Source organism: Mya arenaria, chromosome 16, assembly GCF_026914265.1.
Source record: "Mya arenaria isolate MELC-2E11 chromosome 16, ASM2691426v1".
Lineage (NCBI taxonomy): Eukaryota > Metazoa > Mollusca > Bivalvia > Myida > Myidae > Mya > Mya arenaria.
In genome coordinates this window covers 12,710,474-12,730,127 of record NC_069137.1, presented here as the reverse complement: position 1 = coordinate 12,730,127, position 19,654 = coordinate 12,710,474, and the positions used below count along the sequence as shown (strand labels likewise).

At 33.9% G+C, this 19,654-nt stretch overlaps 1 protein-coding gene across 3 annotated transcripts in view; it reads right to left on the bottom strand.

Annotated features, from left to right (window-relative positions):
* Positions 1 to 13,417, bottom strand: part of LOC128222228 (golgin subfamily A member 6-like protein 2) — a 57,171-nt gene extending 43,754 nt beyond the window's left edge. The window contains exon 1 of one of the 3 annotated variants that reach the window (XM_052931170.1): positions 13,351 to 13,417. The gene's annotated coding sequence lies outside the window, so the exon portion shown is untranslated. Of the gene's footprint in view, positions 1 to 926; positions 1,020 to 12,928; positions 13,315 to 13,350 lie in introns of those variants that run through there. The other 2 variants (XM_052931169.1, XM_052931171.1) reach the window with 2 other exon arrangements.
* Between the last annotated feature and the right edge of the window lie 6,237 nt (positions 13,418 to 19,654).

The following is a 19,654-nucleotide window of genomic DNA, read 5'->3' as shown; positions in this document are numbered from 1 at the left end:
AAGTTTGTCAGTTTCCACCTTGAATAATTTGCAACACTGCCTTGTATGCAAAGGACAGAACTTGAGCACAAAAAACACAGTCATGGTTCTTGACAAGTACACATTCCATATCTCAATAAGCCAATATTTCAATTGTCATTTATATTTTGCTTTTAATAAATAAATAACTCAATATCAAAGAAGGTAAGAACAAACATGTTTGTAACATAATGTTTAATATTGTACTACAATATGATCATATTCATAAAGTTTCATTCACTGAAATATTTTTCTTTCAGTTCTAATGAAAAGTTAATAAAACAAAGTACGCTATCATTAATTGTCCCAATTGCATCGATGTCAATTACGCGATATAATGCATTGGGTAAGGGGTAGTCTAACATATTCATATTTATTACATTTAACAGACGAACACGAATCTTATCACGTGATAACTTAAACAAAACGGAAAACAGGAACAACATTGACTATATTTTCAATGGCATCCTGTAAAACAGTTTCATGTTACAATGTAATTCTGTTAAGGAATCCAAGGTGAGATATACATTGCAATCAACAGGCAGTGTCTGTATATAAAATGGATATTTTTCATTCTCAATTTTTGGTGAAGGATTTGAACCAGTAATTTGTCGACCAAACAAATATCACCGAAAGAGAAGATTTTTCATACATTATGCATTTAAGAATTAAAGAGGAATCTTAATGTCTGTATAGTCAGGAAAACATGTTGAATTGCCAACATATTAATACGACTAGTGACACAAACCAAACAATATATTCACACCAAGTTTTCTAATGACTATTTTCGAAGAAGAAACACATGCTTTATTATAACGTTGAAGTGAATTTGACTTGCAATACAATAATAATTGTCATAAAATATTAAATAAACATTTAATTACAAGTATAAAAACAAGCTAGCGTACCTATTTTTCGGTTAAGTTTACAAAATAATCTCCTTTAATTTATGTTACATTTTAACAGTCCCGTATGCATTTTTTTCCGATGGCGGTATTCTGCTATTCGCGCATGCATACATGTGACTAGTGGTTTACTACGCAGTTGCTTTAAATCGATTTCACGTCATGCTATAAGCACGTGCTTTGTCGAGGCGTTTACCCGATACATTCTTGCTTGATCTGAGTCATAAGCCCAACATGTCTAGGAGGCTCACTGTAAATTAAGCATTAGTCTACAATATTTATTTCCTCTGAAGTTTATTGTGTGCTGACCGACGAGTCGAAAAAGGTTTGTTTAATTTTAGTTATATCAAACGGCCCGAGTAAAGACGGCTTAAATAACGTTTAAAATAGAAATGTGTTTTTTTTATTACCAAAGCAATATCCGGAAGAAGAAAGCATGTATATAAACTACACTGCGTTTGTTCACGCGAATAACGAGAGTATAACAGCGGCAAATGCTCTGGATTTAAAAGGAATGTTTAAAATAAATCTTACTCTAAATAGCGCTTTTAAGAATATCATTTTAGAGCCTTACTTGCACAATTGAGGCAGTTAGATTGTCCAAAATAAGAGAGATTCATTTCGAATGTTTAATCTAAAATGCGAAGTAGTAAACACATACTAGGTTTTAAAGTTTAAACCCTGATCTACGACTGTGTTGCATCTACATTTAACACATATAACAAGTGACCTGCCTCGATCAAACATTTCACTTTATTACCATCTTCATATTCACACATATCTTGCCTTTCATTGTCTTTCAAATCACTACGGTATGTTTGGAAACGGACTTTTCAAGCAATTCAGGAGCTGACCTCGTTGGAAAATAGCTCAATAAGGCTAATATCTTTTTTTATAATATACCCGACATAAAGAGTTTACATCAAATATTAATTGTATTTTTTTCTAAATCAATCCAAAACTGCTTTTGTTCATACTTTGAATGTTGGTGGTTTAAACCTAACCCTAACACAAGGACTTTGAATGTAGTTTGTTATATTCTTAGTTTAACCCAATGACTTTGGACGCAGTTGGAATTAACCGTAGCTTTACACAATGACTTTGGACGCAGTTGGAATTAACCGTAGCTTTACACAGTGACTTTGGACGTACCTAGCGTAAACCTTACCTTAACAAAAGTAATTTAACAGTAAATTGATTTAAGGGCCTTCCATAGTTCAAAGATGGGTTAGAAAGGTACCTAACGTTTACCCAAGGACTATGAACATAGTTGGTTTAAACAAATTCCTTACATTTGTTTACCCTAGGGCCTTGAATGCAGTTTGATTTAACCTTACCCTAAAAAAGTACATTGAGCTGGATTTTACAAAACCTTTACCCAAGGACTTTGAACGTTATTGTGTTAAACCTAACCAATATCTCAGAACTTCGAATAACCGAAACCTTAACAACAATACTTTAAACGATTTAACCAAACCTTAACCCTTGGACTTGGAATGCTTTATTTGGGTTCCTTGTTGATCCTCCTACCAACATTTTTTATGATATTGATCAAAATGATTTTAGCAGTTACAATTTATGGGTCTTCACCAATTACTTTAAGTATATATGCATTAGAATTCGTTGATTAGAAGTGTTCTGAAATTATTCTTGCACGGGTATCTGCACATTTACCGAGACCTTATATTTGTGATTCAAAATGATTCTACGTAACTCTGGTATGTGCCCTTTGTGCATGTTTAAAACATGAAGTCGATAACAATGACATCTTAAGCCATTTATTTCATACATATTTGAGTAGTCTCTCGCATGGTGAAAGAAAATGGCGCTACATTTAAGGAAGTGTCGGGTGATATCACGGTACACACTAATGTGAAATCTAGCCACCGAATTTGACTGCAACATTTACTTGAACAAGTATAAGTACAACTAAAAGTAGTATTTTGTAATCTCTATTGTTCCTTAGGCCACACCAAATTGATGTTCCGTTCCTTGGATTTACCGCTCTTATTTTTTTTGAAAATGTTAAAAATATAAAAAAAATTGTGCGCCCACTCCAATATTTTTATCGCCAACCAGATCTTTTGTAGGAGTTATTGTTTGAAACTGAAAAATAATCAAGTATATTTTTTCTACGGCTAGTTCAAGATTTTTTTGTAAAGGGAAGTAACCAATGCGTGGTGTTTTTGTATTGTTCGATCGGTTTAGTATTGGTTTCAATAAATTAAATCAAAATGGCGGCTTTCGGTATAAACACTGTGGCTCAAATCTTTGGAAATTTAATCTTATCTTTGACAATAAATGTATTTTGACTATGCTGGATGTCATTTTTCAACGTCTCATGCACTAAAGGATCATTAATTGAATCAATTATTATGCAATTAAATATGTGTATTTGATTTTGGTAGCGTCATTAGTGTAGCTACAATATTGAGCGATCAGGGATATTTTTTATTATATTGACATTTCTAATGCATCCCTGTAGCGACGTCTGGAGTCTGCCATAGTAAAAAAATCATTAAAAGTCTCGTTGAAGGCCATTTAGTTGGATTAGTTATTAGTGATTCTTTTTAGATGGAAATTGGAATGATGAACAATGACTTAATACGGTATTACTTGATTCAAGTCATAATACAAGTGACAAGAACTTTACCTTATTACTTCAATACTAAAGAAAACAGGTTCACTTTACATTTCACTTGTTTGGTCCAAATTGATGTATCAAAGTCATTTTTGACCAAATTCTGACAAAACAACAGTGGTCGAACTAAATCTTTTCACATATAGCGATATTAACACTGGGCCGGATAGACCAAAAAAGTAGGTAAGCCTCAGTTATGTTTTTCACCTTAATTTCACATTTTATTTACAGCATGAATCAGAATTATAAACTCATCTCACTGACCATAAAAGTTATCGAAACATATTCTTATACTTGAATTTACTGAGATATTCAAAACAAAATTAAGTCAAGAAATTTAAACGTTTATGGCGTCTAATGTTTGAAGATGCCAGTGTAAAACATTATTTTTTTAAACATCCAAAATCGATCCTAATGAATGTGCATAATTATCCAACTTAAAATATGCTTTAATTATATAAGAATTTGGTTTATCCATATTACGTTTTAACCAAAAACGGATGAATAAAAAGTATGTATTCGGACATTTTCCCAATGTCCACTAGAGTTTCAGTTTTAGACTGCATTCAAATGGGTTTCAGGGCATTTTTTAACAATATTTCTTATTTGTATTGATGATAAGAAAGCAAATACTTTGTTCGCTCACTTCGGGTTTTATGAAAACTGACAAAATTATACTTTTTTATTTTTCCCCGCTTGCTCTCTCAATTTTTTTGACAAAAATCCGAGAAACGAAAATTATTTGGTGTGGTCTTATCTTATAAATGCAGGCCTTTGAATTCATTGACATTGACGGATCGTTATTCTTTCTATGCAGGTTTAATGCTAGTAGCCATTTTCATGAGCTTCCGATCATTCAATGTGAAATAAATATGGCTATGAATTATTAATGCTAAAGATTGCTAAATAGAGAACGTATTCATTCGAAAAACCCATAGTGCACAATACAAACTAAATATGGTATTTATATCAATAGTTCTCATCAACAGACGCACAATATTATTTTATTTACTTGGAGTTAACTTGCTTCTAAAGATGTTGATGATGATGATGATAATGGTGGTGATGATGATGATGATGATGATGATGATGATGATGATGATGATGATGATGATGATGATGATGATGATGATGATGATGATGCTGATGATGATGATGATGATGATGATGATGATGATGATGTCCAAAGTAAACTAAATATATTTGTTTTAATAAAGATTCTAGTGCCGATATTGATTAAGAGCAATTCAAATGTATTAACTGATTATTTGTCAAAACATGTAAATGCACCTCATCAGTCAATAACTGTTTATGTACCTCATCAGTCAATAACAGTGCATGCACCTCATTAGTCAATAACAAGATTGGAACATTATCATTGAATGACTGTACATGCACCTCATCAGTCAATAACTGTACATGTACCTCATTAATCAATAACTGTACATGTACCTCATTAGTCAATAACTGTACATGTACCTCATTAGTCAATAACTGTACATGTGCCACATTAGTCAATAACTGTACATGTGCCACATCAGTCAATAATTGTACATGTACATCATTAGTCAATAACTGTACATGTACCTCATTAGTCAATAACTGTACATGTGCCTCATTAGTCAATAACTGTACATGTACTTCATTAGTCAATTACTGTACATGCACCTCATCAGTCAAAAACTGTACATGTACCTCATTAGTCAATAACTGTACATGCACCTCATTGGTCATTACCTGTACATGTAACTTATCATTCAATAGCTGTACATTTACCTCATAAGTCATTAACTGTACATGCAACTCATTAGTCAATAAATTTACATGTACCTTATTAGACAATAACTGTACATTTACCTCATAAGTCAATAACAGTACATGCACCTCATTAGTCAATAACTGTACATGTACTTCATTAGTCAATAACTGTACATGCACCTCATCAGTCAAAAACTGTACATGTACCTCATAAGTCATTAACTGTACATGCAACTCATTAGTCAATAAATGTACATGTACCTTATTAGACAATAACTGTACATGCACCTCATTAGTCAATAACAGTACATGCACCTCATTAGTCAATAACTGTACATGCACCTCATTAGTCATTAACTGTACATGTACCTCATCAGTCAATAACTAAGCATGAACCTCCTTAGTCAATAACTGTATATGTACATCATAAGTCAATAACTAAGCATGAACCTCATCAGTCAATAACTGTACATGTACCTCATTAGTCAATAACTGTACATGTACCTCATTAGTCAATAAATATGCATGTACTTCATTAGTCAATATCTTTGCATGTACCTCATTAGTCAATTACTGCGCATGTACCTCATTAGTCAATAACTAGGCATGTACATAATAAGTCAATACCTGTACATGTACCTCATTAGTCTATAACTAGGCATGTACCTCATTAATCAATAACTGCGCATGTACCTCATTAGTCAATAACTAGGCATGTACATAATTAGACAATACCTGTACATGTACCTCATTAGCCAATAACTGTACATGCACCTCATTAGTCAGTAACTGAACATGTACCTCATTAGTTATTAAATGTACATACACCTAATCAGTCAATAACTGTACATGCAACTCATCAGTCAATAACTGTCCATGTACATCATCAGTGAATAATTGTACATTAACCTAGTCAATCAATAACTATACAGTCACATCATCAGTGAATAACTGAACATGTATCTTATCAGTCCATAACTGTACATGTTATTCAACAGTGAATAACTGTTCATGTACCTAATAAGTCAATAACTGTACATGTACCTGATCAGTCAAAATCTGCACATGCACCTTACCAGTAAGTAACTGTACATGCACTTCATCAGACAATAACTGTACATGCACCTCATTAGTCAATAACTGTACATGCACCTCATCAGTCAATTACAGCACATGTACCTCATTAGTGATTAACTGTACATATGCCTCATCAGTTAATAACTGTACATGAACCTCAAGAGACAAAAAATGTACATGCACCTAATCAGTAAATAACTGTATATGAACCTCATCAGTAAAGAACGCTACTTGCTCCTCATCAGTGGATAACTGTACATGTATAAGGAATATCTGTATATTTTAAAATGGATATTTTTCATTCACAGTTTCAGACGAAGAATTTGAACCATTAGTTTGTCGGCGAAATCAATATTAGTCTAGTCCCTAGAGGTATTTGTGTGTATTTTTTGTCCAGAGCGTTTCTTGGTATATTTGTGTCGGGGGATGTCTGAAGTTCATTTTTTGCGAGGGTGGACAGCTAGCATTCCCCAGGTTACCATGGTAACCACAACAACAGCCAAGATGGACGCCGTTTTCTTAGCACATGTCTAGTCTTACAGTATTAATCATAACTATTTAACATAAACTTATATTGACTTAAATGTTTGAAGTATGCTTTGTACATTCGCTAAGCTTTCTAACACACTGACCATCAAGGCCAGCAAAGGTCAAGGTCAAGGTCATTTCAAGGACGAAATGTGAAAAAGTGCTAAAATATCAGTTATTTACCTCAAATTGTTTTTAATCATTTGCAAACTTATGCAATATTGCATTTAAAGAGCATATTTAAATAATATGTTATCATTTCCCATCATAATAATCAAAACGAGAACCGCATTATATATTCTGGTAAGACACACCAGACCATTACGTACCACCTACCTATATCGACTTTTCTGAACAATTTCTAATTGTAATTTTAATCAACAAACAATATTCATTTGAGTTTTTTGGCAATTAAATGATTTGATTTATATGTATACATCAATACTTTAAATTCTTATAAATGAATGATCTGTGGCCATGTATCATGTATGAAGCATTTTACTTGAGCATAAATTACTGTGGAGGTCCTTTAAAGGTTAAACACCACCTGTATTGGCATTAATAGATTAGTGACACTCAGTGGAATTGGGGAAGACTGGAAACGAAAGTAAAACAAGCAATGGTATATACCCAAATGTTTGGCAAAGTCTCAAGTATATGGAGCTGGTGTGATTTATTGCAAACACGTGGTGAGGATCGATAAATCCAAGATGGCGCCCAAGATGGCCGCCATAACTTGCAATTTCAGTTAAAACATTATATTGGAATGCAGCAATAATCAATAACATATAGGGGTGAATATTCACATGGATATATTACTTCTCCTATAATGAATATCAAATTGACACGTACCATTGACCACTTCAAGGTCAATGTCCTTCAAGGTTGAAGTATGAAAACTACCTCAAAATTTGAAAATAATTTACGTTTATTTATTTTTTTGTGGCAGGAATGTAAATTGTATGTTCCTGACAATTATCGAGCAATTAACCTTTCTCCGGTTCTATTTAAGTTGTATGAACAGATACTCTTAGTGCGAAGTAAAGAGTGTATTATGGAAAACATCAATAAACAACAAGGTGGTTTTCAGGAAGGTCTTGGGTGTTCCATGACGTCATTTGTCCTTCGTGAAAGCGTACATTTCGCACGTGAACATGGGTCTAGGGTGTACGCAGCGTTTATGGACTGTAGGAAAACATTCGATACCGTGTGGCACACCGGAATCCTTTACAAACTATTAAAGGAGTGTAAGATGGACCCCACTTCCATATTAAGTTATGCAGCGATGTACCGAGATATGACTAGCTGTGTTCGCTACCTGGGCAATATTTCCGAGTGGTTTCCGGTCCGGCAGGGGGGCAAGGCCTCGCCGTTGATCTACCTCCTATACATCAACGAACTAATTAACACTCTACAAAATAGCGGTCATGGTTTTTGTATGTTTGACATGAAACTCGGATCACCAACAGTAGCAGATGACATGGTGCTTATCTCTTTTTCTGTCAGTGGACTTAATTCCATGTTAAACATTCGCGAGTTGTATTCAAAACAGTGGAGATATACATATAATGCTAACAAATGTTCAATATTGGTATTTAATGAATGTAAGAACATACAGAGTAGACGAACATTCAAACTTGGTGATAAACTTCTAAATGAAGCAAAGGACTATACTCATTTGGGAATTAAATGTGACGCGCATCTAAATACTTCGGATATTATTCGTGACGCATGTACCAAACTGAAGGAAACGTTCATCAGCATTTGTAATAGTGGTTTACATCCTGAAACTCTTAACCCGCTGACGTCAAAGACAATATATACATCTATTGTCATACCGAAGACTTTATATGGGTGTGAATTATGGTCATTCATATCGCCACCGGACTTACTGAAACCAGAAAGAGCGCACCGATTTTGCATTAAATATATGCTCCATAAGAGCAGCAATACATACTGGTCACTCTGTGCTTCAGCTATTCCACCCATTGAAACATATGTGGATTTGCGAAAACTTCAATTTTTCGGGCAATTATGTCGGCTCCGAAATACATATATCGCTAAACAGGTGTTCAACATACGACTGTGTACGTACCTTGGATATGATAACCAATCTCGTGGCTGTATACCAGATTTTTACAGACTGTTATCGAAATACGGACTTCTAGATATATTGCTAAACTACATGCATAGCGGGACCTTTCCGTCACAATATACGTGGAAAGCAATCTTTGATACTTACGTCAAAAACCCAATTCTCGTAAGTCAGTATAGAAGACTAAATCGGTCCAAGTTCAACCCATTCGTTTGCACTGTACTAAGGGAGAAGACTGGAGCAACCTTATGGGAAGTGTCAAGAAATAGTCCTAGATTATCTCCCCTGTGTTGCACAATACTTCGCACAATGTGTCAACTCGTTTCGAACAACTTTATGAGACGTTGCGTCAAATGTGATATGCTGACAGATAATATGGTTGTTCACAGAATTTGCTTTTGTCTCAAGTTGCAAAATTGTAGTCTGAAAATGTGGGATTATTTAATGCTCAACTTTATGAACTTCAATAACTTGCGCACGATGAGCCCATTGATACAATCTGTTCATATTCTATCTCAGGCAGGAACAGTGGATAGTACAATGTCAATGAGTGATTTGTACCTTGCTAAAATCATTTGTAGCTTTGTGTCAATAACTTGTTGAATTAAGTAGATCCAGAATTAGGTATATTGTAATATCACACTTTGCTTTCCTAGTTATTTCGTTTTTCGTATTAGCTTTGCATTTATGTGTGTAATTATACCTAGGAATAGAGGGCTGCTCTAAATCTAAATATTTCTTACCAATGCTTAATATTGTTATCTTTCGAGAGTACTTGATATTTTATTCTGTTTGTCTACTTGTGTACATAATATGCATGTTTGGTTTACTCGTATTGTTTGAATATTATTGTGTTAAATGTAATTCATAATATGTGTCATTATTTGTATATATATATATCAATGTTTTGCTCTTTATTTCATGGAGGAATAAACAATATCTATCTATCTATCTCATTTATTATTTATTTAAGGGTCGACTTTTCAGATGATTTCTTAAAGCTACACTCTTACAGATTGTCAGATTCGAAACTTTTTAATAGAAAAATGTCCTAGAATCAGCTCATTTTGGTATCAATGCCTTGGTTAACTGCTGGAAATTTCATTTTTCTTAAAACGTTAGTTACGCTTTAAGCCATAACGCATCATTTTTTATGATAAACTGAGAATTGATCTTTTGTCAGCAGTCTCATATCACTGTTTTTCAGATATTTACGCAGACATTGGCTCATTCAAAGAAAAAAAAAGTTGTCAAAACGATAAATCTGTTAGAGTGTAGCTTTCCAATGCCATTAAAACGTACCGAAGGTTGTCGAAAGGTTGCTATAACAATAGTTGTATGGCAAATTTTGCTAGCCTTACAGGGTGACACTCAAAAATGCAACCTAACGGGATGTATCTTTTATACAATGTGATTTTTGTTAGCATTCAATACTGACTTCTTCAAGGTCATTTAAGGTAAAAAAAGGTATTTAATCAATTTGAATTTAATTTCACAAGATGTTGTAGAAATGTTATGGGCTCGTAAGTTTAACAGTGAACCATTTTAAATTTTTGTTAAAGCAAAGCAGCTAGGCGTGGTGTGATCCTAATACATAAAACCAAAAGCAGGCTGCTCCAAAGAGGCTTTTATATGACATTGTAACTGTTTAAAATATGCATCTTAATGAATAGAGGAAAACTGTTTTGTAATGGACTTCATAATATTGATATACAAAACCAAGCAATTCTAAATCAAGGTCGAAATGATCATTTGAATTTTAAAATGCGAATATAAACAATATCAACTGTGTTATTTATAACATCATTATGTTTGACAACATCATTATGTTTGACTGGATTTCTTTTGAAAAAAATCTAAACATAACTAAAAGCAAAGAGCATTTCGAATCATATATCATCTCTTTTTCCATACCAAACTTAGCATAAAATCAGATTAATCGCAATATACCTCACTTAACATCATTCAGTGCTTAACAAACTACATGTATTCTATTTGTGTAAATTTCACAAAAGTCCATTCAGCCGGAAGTCAACCAATGTTCAAGTTTATCCAGTGCTTTACCGACCTAGTCTGTAAACAGTTTAGAACTAACAACCCCAATGTATTTTGGCTCATGTTTAATGTATACGTGTTTAGCAAACCATTAAATGTGTCTACCTAAGCATACGAGTGCCTTCTAAGTGCCAAGCCAATTCCAATTTGTCTTTTTTCAGATACAATGGGTACTCAAAAACTTTTTAAGAGCTCAATACTCCCTTCTAGTTTGTTCAGTCAAGCCTACTTTTTATTAAAACCCCAGAAAGGTTCTTCCAAGGCCAACCCAGAGCCTAATCAATCACATTTTGTCTACAACCGAGCCTAATCGGCCACGCAGTCATCAACGATTGGCTCTGTTTAAGTGTGCCTAGTATTCAATAAACATTTTATTACTTAGTTTTGTGTTAAACATGTCATCAATCGGAGTCTTTCGAGCCGATAAAGAATTAAATGAACCACATTTTCGCTATATTGGAAACTATTTAGTGCCAAAGAAATCCATCCACAAAAGGTTATATCGAAGTAAATTTAGTGCCTAGTAAATCTCATTGTAACTCCAATAGAACTCATATAGTGTCAAGCTCTAGTAAAGCCTACACAGTGCCAAATAGACCACATGTTGACAACCATAACGCCCCTTAATCGCCATGCAAACAAATATTCAACTTTAGTTCAAATTACTGGGTGTCTTACACACCACATGTTAGCACCATAAAAGCCATTTAAAGCGAAACAAACACGTATACAAATCTAGTTCAGACTACTCATTGTCTTACATACCCCATGTTGGCACCACGAAAGCCATTTAGAGCCTAACTAACACATAAACAACTCTAGTTCAGACTACTCAGTGTCTTACATACCACATGTTGGCACCTTAAAAGCCATTTAGAGCCAACCAAAAACAAATATGCAACTCTACTTCAGATTACTGGGTGTCTTACATACCACATGTTTGCACCATAAAAACCAAATAGAGCCAAAAAAACACAAATATAACTCTAGTTCAGACAACTAAGAGTCTTACATACCACATGTTGGAACCAAAAAAGCCAATTGGAGCCAAACAAACACAAATACAACTCTAGTTCAGACTACTTAGTGTCTTACATACCACGTGTTGGTCCTCTTTTGGATTATTATGATAGGAATGAATTATTTGTTACAAAACTATGCACTTTGAATGGAAGATTTAATAATAATTTGTAAATTATTAAAAACAATTTGAGGTAAATAACTGATATTTTAGCACTTTTTCACATTTCGTCCTTGAAATGACCTTGACCTTGACCTTTGCTGACCTTAATGGTCAGTGTGTTAGAAAGATTGGCATATGTTCATAACATACTTCAAACATTTAATTTAATAAAATTTTATGTTAAATAGTTATGATAAATACTGAAAGACTAGCAATGGGCTAAGAAAACGGCGGTCATCTTGGTTGTTGTCGTGATTACCATGGTAACCTGGGGGAAGCCAGCTGTCCACCCTCGCTAAAAATGAATTTCAGAGATCCCCCCGACACAAATATACCAAGAAAAGCTCTGGACAAAAGATGCACACAAATACCTCTAGGGACTGTACTATATCGCCAAAAGAGAAGATTTATCACGCATTATACATTCATGGATTGAATACGTATCCTTATGTTTATATAGACAGCAAAACTGTTTGCATTGCCAACATTTTAATACGATTAGTGACAAAAACAAAACATTATATCCACACCAAGATATCCAATTATTACTTTTAGAGAAGAAACATAAGTTATATGATAACAATGAAGTGTTTTTGACTTGCAATGCAATAATAGTTGTTATAAAATATTAAATAAACATTTAATTGTATGTATTAAACCAAACTTACATGCCTGTTTCTCGGTTGAGTTCACAATATAATCTCCTTTTATTTATCTTATGTGTTTTCAAAGTCCCGTATGCACTCTTTTTCTGCTATTGTATATTGACATTCGCGCAGGCGTTAATGTTACCAGTGGACTTAATACATACACATTTACTGCGCAGTCGCTTTTAAAAGACATCACGTCATACTATAAGTGCATGCTCTGTCAAAGCGTTTACGCGATACCTACTCTTTTTATCAAAGTCATAAGTCAAACATATCTAGGAGGCTCAGAATGTATTCAGAACAAGTCTACACGAATTATTTTCTCTTAAGTTTATTGTGTGCTGACCGACGGTTTGTTTAATTTCGATTATATCAAATGGCACGAGAAAAGACGGCTAAAGTAAAATATCCGAAAGTAGAAAACATGTATGTAAACTTACTCTGAAAAGAAATTCGAAATGCTAAATCTCAATAAGATAGTTCTCGTTTTATCTATGACGAGCGAATGCTCCTGGATTTAAAAGGAATGTTTAACTTAATATCGATCAACTCTAACTAGCGCTTTTCAGAATATCGATTTAAAGCTTTTCATGCAGAAATGAGGCAGGAATATTCTCCCACATAAGAGAGATTTATTTCGAAAGCTTAATCTAAAATGCGAAGTTGTAAACACATACTAGGTTTGAAAGTTTAAACCCTGATTTACGACAGTGTTTCATCTTTCATCATTAACACATTATGACATATTCAGTTTCCAACCTCGATCAAACATTTAAAAGATGAAGGCAATTGCAACAAATGAACAAATTTAATACAATAGAACTGCAAAAAGCCGAGTAGTCGAACATTGGCCCAGCGAACACTGACAAAACAACGTACAAATAACTTGAAAAACAAACTTCCATACAATGCATTTATTTAAAACAAAGTGGGGTTATCATTTTAGAACGATCAGAAAAACAGGGGCTCGTCGGGGTTCAAAACAATATAAGAGCACTGAAGCTTTACATTTGAAAAGATTGTCATTTAATCAATATTCTTAAAATATTTTGGACAAACATCTGTCAAAGTGTAACATTTGGACAAACATCTGTCAAAGTGTTCGATTTTCGACAAACATCTGTCAAAGTGTTAGATTTTCGACAAACATCTGTCAAAGTGTTAAATTTTGGACAAAAATCTTTCAAAGTGTTAGATTTTGGACAAACATCTGTCAAAGTGTTAGATTTTCGACAAACATCTGTCAAAGTGTTAGATTTTCGACAAACCGGATTAAGCTAAACTCACTATTTTTGGTTTTCAATAATTTGGATAATATTTACTTCTTTAAGAGTTTTTATACTTTAAATGGGAATTATCTATATGTTAGTTAAATTAAACCATTTTTCATTTACCAAAATTCCATTCAAGTATGTATTTTGAGTAATTGAAATATTAAAAGCTACTTAAGCCTGTTAAGCTTAAGAAGTTTCGAGAAATTGGGGCCTAGAGTATTAACAAGCTTTTCCTTCAATTTGATCAGGTGACCTAGTTTTTGACCACACTTGACCCAGATTCAAACTTGACCTAGAGATTATCAATATTAACATTCTGACAAAGTCTCCTGAAGATACAGTCATAAATGTGAATTCTACAGTGTTCACAAGCTTTTCCTTTAATTTGACCGAGTAACCTAGTTTTTAACCCCAGATGACCTAATATCGAACTCGTCCAATATTTTATTGAGAGTAACATTCTGGCCAAGTTTCATTAAGATAGTGCCCAAACTGTGACCTCTAGAGTGTTAACAGTCAAATTGTTGATGACGGACGACGACGGACAACTACGACTGATGACGAACACAGGGCGATCACAATAGTATATTGTATATTTCCTAAAAACAAGCACATAGATAATTCAACAAATCATTAGTTATTGTTATTGATACATATATATTTATGTTGTAAACTTGTAATATATGCACAATGAAGCAATTTAACTGTTCACAACACTATCAGAACAAAAATGTACTATAATTATATTTTCATATAATATTTTTGCAAAAACAGACTTCAAAACTTCTATAGTTCAATTTCAGGCTGTATGCAACACATGCTGAAAGTTTGGCAATGATATATTAAACACTTTTAGAATGAGTATAAGCATTTGTGGTGTTTTCATAGAAAACAGAAATAGCCATTTCCATCAATCGGTAAGCCGCAAACTTTTAAAGTGCCATTATTTCCCCATGCATTGAATTAATCTGACCAAGTAAAGTTTATATATATATATATATATATATATATATATATATATATATATATATATATATATATATATATATATATATATATATATATATATATATATATGTTTATTGTGTATAGGAAACTTAATTATAAATAGTTTTGTACTATAAAAAATTAATAAACCATTTGAAAACGTTCGGTTTCGGCCTTCCGACTCCATTGCAGCAAATACTTAGACTTTGCCCGATCATTCGAACTTTATCTGCTGGTTGAACTGTGAGTGTAGGGGGAACTGTAATCAACAAATTTACTTAACTAGTATGCAATTTTGATATTGTGCAATTTTGTCTCTGTAGTATTTCATAAAAATTATGTGAACAAGGTATGATAAATAAAATAAAGATCCTGTGTGATATCAGCATTAATCATCAACAAGGCTTTCGATATTTTATTAATTAGCCACCAGATACGTCATCGAAGGAAGAAATGAGCACAATCGCCAATCATCCTCTAATGGCGTGACTAAGCCATGTTTTAATATTTAAGCATGTCAAAAATATTCCCTTTTTTATAAACTGTATAATTAAAGTTATTCTGCAATAATATTCCTATTATCTTTAGGATCGACGGTCAGATACACGTATCACCAAGTTAAAAATATATTTGAAAGTAAGCCGGAAAACAACAATGTTTCATCTGATGACTTTGCAGGAAACTGTTTTGAATTTCGACGTTACGAACAAGCCAAAATTCATATTAACCTTTACAAATGTGTTACATAGTTACTATTCATCAAATAGTGGATAACGATTGTCAAACGATTCGAATATTTACCGTAAACTTCAACACTGAAATCAGGAAGCGTCCAGTGCGTAGCGTTGACTTCTTTCGGAGAAACATGGGCATCAGCGCAATGTGCGGCTGTTATGAACACGCGTTCGTTCATCAAGCACACACCGCTTATTTGAAACAAGACAAACGCATCCGTTGTCACAAGTGGGCTATATTTGCTAGATTCTAAAAATATGTTGGCACTCTGTACTATTTCGCTGTTATCGTTCATTACTTTTCCATATAGTACCAAACTGGAACATTCGCAAAGCTTGCAGTCTCTTGAACGGTGTGCGCCAGCGGGACACGAGGAATTGCAATCTATTAAATACAATCATAGATACAAGAAAGCTAGACAATGTTGTTATCATTATCCCATGACATAATTACCAATAATCAATTTTGTAAACAAGTTGTATTTGGACCATAAAGTGTGTTGACTACGTTCATAGAATGTGCAAAGTGATCAAAGTAATAAAAGGTAAAAATAATGCATATTCCTGAGGGTATGTTTTTATTTATAAAGCAATTGTTCGAAATGGATGGATTTAACACGTATTTGGAATATGCGTTGCTTGTACTAATACAAATTTACGTCGAGTGATGTTAAAAAAACAACAACGAAAACTACAGAGACATGACCGGTAGTCTACACGTTAACCAACTTTGTGTATTCGTTAAACCCATCCTTGTGTTTGATCTAGCGCAGACAAAACATGTTCAATTCTTAAAGGTATATATAGAATATGCGTATGTTAGAATTAGGTTTATCAGATTCATGAAAAAGATTAAACTGTGACTAAATATTATCTAGATTAATGAGACCAAATTCAGCAAAAACCCTACCCTGTATGTAAATCTCACCTGGACATTTGTAGTCTGCGCATGCTCTAGTCTGGGTATTGTTTCCAGGACAGGCTTTACCTCCATTCAATGGTGGTGGCTGCGTGCATGAGCGAGTTCTCTGCTGGGAGCCTGTTTCACAAGTCTTTGAACACGGACCCCAGTTACCCCAAAATGCCCAGTTACCGTCTACGGGGTCTATGGTAAATATGATAAGATTATTACTGCGCTTTGAACAGGGAGGGGGGGGGGGGGGCGCTGAATTAGACTCGAGTTGGTTTTTGAAGCTTCAGATTGCTCGAGGCGCAAGCAGCCATTTAGTGTAATAATACAAGAGAATCGTACAAGACATGCATATTTATCCACACACACTCACACGCACACACGCACGCACGCACACACAAACGCAAACACACACACACACACACACACACACACACACACATAACAAACTTAAAACAATAGTCTACTTAAACACGAGTCTACTCGTAGGGGGAGGGGGGGGGGGCTAAAATTGTTTGATTGGCCATTACTTCACACTTGTCCCATTTGTTTTTCAATAAATACAAAATATTAGCAACATCACCATACCTGTGCATTTAGTAATAAAGCATTCTTTGTTTTCTGAAAATTCCCCTTCGCAGTCTTTTTCTGATTGATCGTCTCTTATACATTGGCGAGTTCGAAACTGAAACCCGTATCCACAAGTTCTACAGCATCCCGTCCAAGAAAGCCACTGGGAAAGGCGGCCACAGCCAGTATGTCCGACATCTGTGAAGCACATTCAGTGATATAAAAGCATATTTCAAACGAAACTAGTTATATATAAACATAATATGTTAAGAAGTGCGTTTCGTGTCCCGGATAATGCATTAAGAATGGCAGACACATCGTGGATTGTGTAAGAATTCTGCATACTACTACCAAAGATGTTAAATGTATTACCTGATTTTATTGCATTTACGACTGTCATTGACATATTCTGCAACATTGTCCAATTCCCAATGTTAATAACCCGAGAAGACTTGTTTGTAAGAGTCTCAAAATTTGGGTTTGCAGATGTTCCTGCCATATTCAAAATAAATGTCGTGACCCTTTTGTCCACGAGCTTTTCGGCAAGCTTTAAGGCCTGATCGCTTTCATTGATTGCCGAGTGAGTAACAATCAAAACTGAATTGGCAGTACATTCTCTATCTCCGCTAGATGACTGAAAGGCATCCGCTATTGTAAAATCAATTGCGGGAGCCAATGCCCCGTTCCCGGTGCTGTACCACATATACTGAATGGCCTGAAGAATGTCGTGTGGAGTAGAATACATATCTAGTGAAAACTGACTGTATGTACTCCTGCCAAACGTATACAACGCGATCCTGTTGTTGCTAGGAAACATCTGTCCTACAAGCCGTGAAAGAAATCGCATTTCCTCAACAAAATTCGTAGATCGATAATCATCAGATGATTCAAACAAAATCACAAGGTCAAAATCATCTCCTGTAATGCAAGAATTACAACCTTATGTTAGAAAATAGAACGGATGTTTCAAATCTAAAACAGCCTGAATCATTTGTTTATCAATCGGATTTTTAAAAAAATGAACCAGTCCAATTTGTTACTTATCATAAATAGTAATGTTGCACATTGCGCTGTCGAAATATATGGCATTTACGTTGAATATTTACATTGATATAAATAAAGATAACTTTAATCGGAAGGTAACACAGGGACTATATTCAAAACGAAGAATAGCAAAGTTTTTATATCCATTGTTTTAATTATCTTTAGATCAATTTCATAATTCAATCTTTAGTATCCATGTAACATGTTTAATACTTTCTGAATGGCCTCGAATTATTTTACAACCTCTAGATTGATTCAAAAGCGTATCTAGCAAAATATGTTAGAACATAAGAATATTTGTTTGCGATATATCTGTAAAATATATATCGTCTAACTCTAACATAATACATACAGTCATTTACAAAATATAACGAGATGTCGTTTTAGTAGAAGAAAGACAATTCATTGCGAACTACTTTATCAATATTCAGATTGTATTTTATAAAATAAATTTCAAAATGAAAATGAATGATAATACCTGGGTTTGCTACAGCCATTTTATGACAAAACATTAAAATCACAAAAAGCGCCACAATATAATTTGCGGACATCTTGTTTAGGGCAAATCGCTTAGCCAATATTAAAGTGCGGTCTCACTTGCATCTGCTTTTTATACGTGTATTCACGTGACATTTGACAACTCTATCTGTCAAATGTTCAACAGATTTGTATTTTGAATGAGTTTATACTGTAGCTGCACGCCATTACTGTCAAAATCGCTGAGGTGGTCTTAATCAACTGCTTGTTGAATATTTGTATAACCTATATTACAATCTGAAAAACATGCAATCCTAGCAATCAAGCTACCCAAACTTCCTTTATGGGGACCAACAGTGGCAAATTGATGTGATAATGAACATTAAAAACAGTTTTATTTTAGTCGAAGCAAATTGAATTAGTTAAATCAAACAAATCGTTGCCTAATGATTGGAATTTGATAAAAAGGTTGACGTATGGGATGAAACAAAATCAAATGTTGAACTTTGGTCTCATTTACTTTATCTTTGAAACAAGGCCTTTCACTTTTACCTATATGTAGGCAAAATCATTGACAATGACAATGTTGCGCTTGATTTTTAAAGTGTAGCGAGCTTGACTGTACTTGATTTATTATTTTTATATGTACCACAATAACACATTTTCAGACAGAAAACAGTTTAATATGACTAATTTCGGTGTTATATTTTATACATATTGTGTTTAGTTGGCAATCACATTTTCCTCG